Source organism: Ochotona curzoniae, unplaced genomic scaffold (assembly GCF_017591425.1).
Source record: "Ochotona curzoniae isolate NIBS_2020 unplaced genomic scaffold, NIBS_Ocur_1.0 patch245, whole genome shotgun sequence".
In the NCBI taxonomy this organism is placed as follows: Eukaryota; Metazoa; Chordata; class Mammalia; order Lagomorpha; family Ochotonidae; genus Ochotona; species Ochotona curzoniae.
In genome coordinates, this window is record NW_024466801.1 from 66,751 (window position 1) to 73,438 (window position 6,688).

Below are 6,688 nucleotides of genomic sequence, written 5' to 3' on the forward strand. Positions count from 1 at the left end.
AAGATTAGCAGCGATTCATAACTGATGAACTATCAAAACCACTTGAGCAAGAACCTCGGAACATGCCCTACATCCAGGACCTGGGCAGGGTGGGAAATTGGGTGGGCCTTCTCTCTTAATACCCCCCTTTAAACATGAAGGAAACAATATGGAAATAATAGTGTTACCCACTTTCCTATAGCCCTTGAACCTTTTTAACTATGTAAAGATTGTAAAAAAAAAAAAAGTTAAACAGAAGGGAAAGAACTGAGATAGAAAATATTCAAATAAGCATTTTTGGATAGGAATCCAAAGGGTACCAGATCATGACTCACTTTTCTGGATATAAATAGAATGAATAGTGAAATTTTGCTTTCATACAATTAAATATTTGGAGAGAAAAAAAATGTCTATTTTTTTTATAGTTGGTTGTACTCTTGGTAAATCCTTACTATTTCTGGCCCAACAATAACATCTTAAGGAGTTCATAAGATTAAGGGAAACATTCCATAGCCACACCGCTTTCTTCTTTGTAGGAATCAACCTACCAGCTGGTGAACGTTCCATCTTTGGGTATTTTGTGGATATACAGCAGTGTGAATTTGTACCATGGTCAGATTTAATTCCTAGTGTTGAGACACCGATTCACAGAGGTAAGGAAAATAATTTTTTTTAAATTTTTACTTATAACTTCTCTACAAGTCTAGAATATTCCGTTTATAACATCTGTGATTTTGAGTACTAATAACTTCCAAGTTTCTGCAAGAATAATTTTAGATATATGTTTATAAAATGCATCTTGAAAAAAATAACTTTTGAATATATTTTGAAAAAATTTGGACCATGTTTGAGTCAGATATACATAAAGCTGTCGTGTGCTAAATCTTATCCGTGGTAGCAGTTAGCTGATTATCAAGAACTGTCAACATGCATTTTTAAAACAGGAAAGGCATACATGTAAGAACTTAGCCTTGGTGACCAAGGAAACTGCCAATGAGAAAACAGTAAGCATAATTTGATAAATACCTAAATATAGTAATTTTTTTAATTCTCAATATTTTGCTTCTGCATGTAAAAGGGTTTAAAAATTACAAAAATTTCTAAGTCTGAATTTATTTTGTTTGGGAATACCAAGGCTGTGCAATACCTGGCCACAAGAAATATGTCAAACTTCATTAAAAATTTTATTAGAAAGATAACTTTATTTAGTTACACAGATTTGAAATCCATGGTTGTTTCATAATATAAATTTTTCCATTGTTATTGATCACCCCTCACATGGATGGAATTCAAAAAAATGTGCTAAATGAAGTGTGTTTTTTAATTGTATTTTTCACAAACCTTTTAAAGTACTCTGATAGCAGTGGGTGATTATATTTAAAACAACGGCTGAATTGTTGTTTATATGTTAGTGTTAATAATGAGTCCTAGGCCCAGCATAGTAGCCTAGAGACTACATCTTGCATGTGCTGGGATCCATATGGGCACTAGTTCCTGTCCTGGCTACTCCACTTCTATTCCAGCTCCTTGCTTGTGGCCTGGGAAAGCCGTTGAGGATGGCCGCAAGCCTTAGGACCCTGTACCCATGTGGCAGACCCAGAAAAAGCTCCTGGCGCCCAACTTCAGATCAGCTCAGCTCTGGCCATTGTGGCCACTTGGGGAGTGAACCAGTGGATGGAAGATCTTTCTGTTTGTCATTCTGTTTGTAGAATCTGCCTTTCCAAATAAATAGATGATTTATTTTTCAATTTTTGTTTTATTAATTACGTTGCATTGTGTGACTTAGGCTCTGGCATTCCCCCAGCCCCTCTCTGTGCCCTCCCCCCATGGTGGAGTCCTCCACCTTGTTGTGGTATTACAGTTCAAATTCAGTCAAGATTCTTTCTTTGCAAACATATACTAAGCATAGAGCCCAGCATCTTATTGTCCAGATAAATTCAACGGTTTCTTGGGGAGACCATCTCTGGTCTGAAGGTGGAGCTGGTAGAATATTATCCCAATCAATTGAAAGCCCCAGCACAACATCAACAACAATTTACAACATAATTGACATGGTATTGAATAACCAATATGTTAAAAACAATGCAAGTTCTTAACCACATCCTGTGACTACTTCATTGACATTTCAATTTTAATTTATATACAGAACTGGCTGCTGTACACCTTAAAAGGACTATAAAGTACTATTCAGCTGTCTCGTGTCTATTTTCATATTAGAATTTAGCCATTTATAGTGTTGAAGCATAATTTTGCTGAACTTGGCAGATTTTAGAACAGTCTAAACTGGCTTATAACTCTAACAAGGCATATGTCAACAGTTGAGGTGCAGAAGTGTTTTAGGAGGGGTGTGCAGAGAAATCTTCAATACCCTAGCGAGGAATAACTAATCTTTTTGTCCTACCTAGTAAGGTATATGTGGATCCACTCTAACCATTTCCTGTGTGGTTCTAAGCTTTCCTTGTATTTCTCTATTTAAAAATAGATGATTTTGTTAAATGAGTCCATTTTATCTTTAGCTGTTGCCGCTACGTAGAAAGAGCACAGATGAGTTCTGTTTGCATGCAACTCAGCCTCTTAGTGTACAACACCTACGAAAAACAGGCGGGTTTTCTACAAATCCAAAATGTTTTTTCCTCTGATTGCCATTCACCCTGATTGCGGGCAAATGACTAAGCAACTCCTGATCATTCATTCAATCCCAAACTTAAAAAGGGAACTTAAATGTCACAGACTCACTTTTTTCCCCCATGTAAACCTTAATATGACAGACTGGGCCTCTTAGACATACTTCAAAATCACTTTTGATGAAGGGGTAGGGATTGTTTTGTTTTTTTTGTTTGTTTGTTTTTAAAAAAAAACAGCATTCTTTATTTTAAAAGAATACTGTTAATCTTTTATTATAAAGAGATGTTTTGAAGCTCACTAGATATTCATTAAGTTATTTATTCAGTGCAGACATAGCCAGATAGTCAAAAGCACACACCTTAATCATTGTATGGGGATGTAAAGAGATTAATAATAAATGGTTATTTATTCAATACTAATCCAAAATTCTACATGTGTATTTGTGAGAAATTATGTATTTTACATAAGCTCTGCTTTTTTTAAAAACAATAAAGGTTAGGAAACACCACAGATATGCAGTAGTGTAGCCCTGGTGAAAAACTTAGAGTACATTCATTAAACAGAGCAGTAGTAATCAAATGAGAACTTTCACAGGAGAATCCTTAGAAAAGGATCTTTGCAGTTCGTTACTTTGTTTTTAAACTGCCAAACAATTGTATGAGAACTAGATGGCTAGGCTACAGGAATAAGGAAAAGACTAGTCATTGTGTTAGATGCTTTTGAATTTTGTACCAAATGAATGTATGAGTGTTTGACAAATATTTTTGCTTAAAGAAAAACATCTGGCCTATTTATTAAGATGCTGGTTAAGGGACCAGTGCTGTGGAATAGCATTTTAAGCTGGCACCAGTGAAACATTGCAGCATCGCACGTGGATGCTGCTGCACTTCAATCCAGCCTCCTGGTAATGCCGGCTGGAAAAGCAGCCGGAAGCTGGTCAAAGTGCTTAGGCCCCCTAAAGCGCACGTGAGAGAGACAGATGAAGCGCCTGACTTTGGTCTGGTCCAGCGCTGGCCATCAAGAGTATTTGGAGAGTAAACCAGTGCCTGAAAGATCTGTCTCTGTGTATGTGTGCTGCTTTTTCTCTTTGTCACTCACTCACTCACTGACTCCTTCACTCTGCCTTTCTAATAAATATTTTTTTTGAAACTTCCCATTTTCTGCAGCTCCCGATAGGCTAATGTCAACTTACTTACCTTAGCAAGAGTACCTGGATTCTTGTTGCAGCTGTAATACTGCAACAAGGTGGAGGAATCCACCATGGGAGGAGGGCACGGGGAGGGGTTGGGGGAATCCCAGAGCCTATGAAACTGTGTCACATAAGGCAATGTAATGAATAATAATTTTAAAAATCTTAATCATCAAACGAAGATAAAAAGGAGTGGTATTAAAAAAAAAGAAAGCGTGAAGTTGCCTTACAGTGGACAGAAGCATGTAGTGGCGGGCTCACCCACTGAGAGGATGCTGTGACAGGGCAGTGAGATCAGCAGAGGTTACAAACACAGAGAACTATTGTTGATTTACTGCTTTGTGTTTAAATTACTGCGTATTGTGCAGGTTTCTTCAGAGTATGAGTGCCTACACGATTAGATATGTTTCTTGGCCACGTGAAAGTTTCAACACAATTTTTTTTAAGCAGGAACTTCATTACTAACTGATCTGCAACAATGAAGTGATAACTTCCTGAAGAAGATGGAAAATGGAGAGAGCATCCGTTACACTGCGACCAGAGACACGACGTGCCTTTCTTTCCTCATGAGCATGCTTTTGAAGAACTCCTACCCCGTCCTCCTCACAGGTAGTGACAGCATCTGATGTTAGGAGAATTTCAGCATTAGGAAGCAGTCTAGGAGGTATGTAGTCTAAGCGTTTTACAAAAATTGGCCCTGAAAATTTTTGCTGACAAGAAAAATTTGTCTTCTCACCAGCAGTACATGGATGCCCACTTCCTGCACAGGTTTGCAAATACAGCATGTTTTAAATCTTCTTCCTTTCATTACCTTCAGGAAGGTTCTGGAAGGAGAGCCATTGGCTTATGGTCTGGCCTTCATAGCCAGTGGGTTGTGATCCTTCGAGGATCATTTACAACAGCATTGATTGATCTAATTAAATTTATTTGCGTAATTCCTTAACCCAGTGTTAACATTTTTAAATATTTTTTTTCCATTCCCAGGAGAGTAATTCAGTTTAGTGCCTACTCCTATGTAACCCTTATTCCAACCCAATGACTACTTCCTCCGATTCTCTAAGTTGCGCTGAGTATCACCACAGTGCTGTATGCAGACACTACAGACATTGTGTTTGTCTCAAAGAATCCATCTGTTGCCTCTGATTTGGTCTAAGAACCTTCTCTCTTTTACTTTAGTGTGTAATGAGTTGTAAACTTCATAAATAAGTTGATCATCAATTTTTCTCTTAGATCATGTTGGCAAAAATTTTCAAGTAATTCCATTTCACATAGTATTCTATATTACTCTAAAAGCAATGATTGCTGACAGACTTGAATTAACATGATGTAAACCTAATGGTTAGTTCTCCATCTTCTGTGAGAGGTGCAAATTACTCAGAGGTTATCATATTAACCTCTGAGAGGTTGTCACATTAACTTCCTGATTTGACAACCCTTAATGTTAAAAAGGGTCTGCCCGTCTTTAATTGATTTTTTTTCTCACATTTGAGTTGTTTCAGTTCCCTATTTATTTGGGGTATTAACCCCCATCATATAACTTATATGTATAACATATTATATATAATATAATATATTATACATGATGTATATATGTTATAACTTACATCTTTTCCATCTTTTGTTTCATCACATATTTCTTCCTCAACTGTTTTTGCTGTGCAGAGATTCTTAATTTGATTCCATCACATCTATCTGTGTTCGAATTTTTTGGCCTGTGGTTTTTGAGGTCATATCTGAAAAATCCTTATTCAGACCAATGTCATGGACCTCTCCCTCTATGTATTCTTCATTTTTAATTTCACATCATATAGAATTATAACTCCTTATGAAGGACTAAACTCTTGTAACAATATGGGGAAAATCATTTCGGGGGGCAGGGAATTTGAGGAGAGGGAACCCAAACCATGGAATTGTACATAAAACTCAAAATTTTTTAAAAAATTAAATTTAAAAAAATGGAAAAAATTCACACCATAGGTTTAGGGATACTTCTAACCCTACCCACTCTCCTTCCATGTTCCCCTCCCTCCCTCCTCCACTTTGTTATGTTTCTACAGTAGCTTCTTTTCATTTCACTTTATAATCACAGGCTTAACACTCCATTGGATAAGGATTTCAAGAAATAACAAGTAGGAATTAAAATCTATTCTACAGACACAGGCTGTAAACTATCAAATCTCAAGGTTCCCCTCACTCATATAGATAACAGTTTTTATACTTTGTATTAGTTACCACAATTCAGGGAAAACATGATATTTATCTTTTTGGGGACTGGGTTAATTCATTAAATATACAGGTTTCCAGTTGCATTCATTTTGCCGCAAAGGACAGGAATTCATTCTTTTAATTGCTGAGTTGATTTCCACATTTTCTTTATTCAGTTATCCATTGATGGACATCTGGATGAATTCCATATTTTAACCATTATGAATTAAACCACAATAAACACAGGTATGAAAATATCTATCTCCTATGCTGGTTTCATTTGAGTAAACTTTCATGACTAGGATGGCTGGGTCATATGCTAAATCCAATTTTCCAGTCTTTGAAGAAGCTCTAAACTGTGCTCCATAAAGGTTGTACAAGTTTACAGTCGCAGGAACAGTGGGCTAGAGCACCTTTTCCCTGCGTCCTCACCAGCATTTACTGTGCAGAACTGTCCCAACTGGGTTGAGGTGGAATCTCATTGTTTGTAGTTTCTAACAAATCTCCGTTCTGTTTTCTACTAATAATGATTTCTACTGTACTAATTTACATTCCCAGAAACAGCATATGAGTTCCCCTTTCTCCACATCCTCCCCAGTACTTACTTTTTCTTTTTTTTTTAAGATTTATTTATTTTTTTATTATTTTTTTTTATTGGAAAGAGAGCAGAGACAGAGAGACAGAGAGACA

The 6,688-nt window shown here is 36.6% G+C and overlaps 1 long non-coding RNA gene across 1 annotated transcript; it reads left to right on the top strand.

The window, feature by feature from the left end:
• Positions 1 to 597: 597 nt before the first annotated feature.
• On the top strand, positions 598 to 6,244 carry LOC121166833. Its single transcript, XR_005885490.1, has 3 exons — positions 598 to 632; positions 4,241 to 4,402; positions 6,175 to 6,244. It is a non-coding gene; the product is annotated as an uncharacterized LOC121166833 (long non-coding RNA).
• The last annotated feature ends 444 nt before the right edge of the window (positions 6,245 to 6,688 follow it).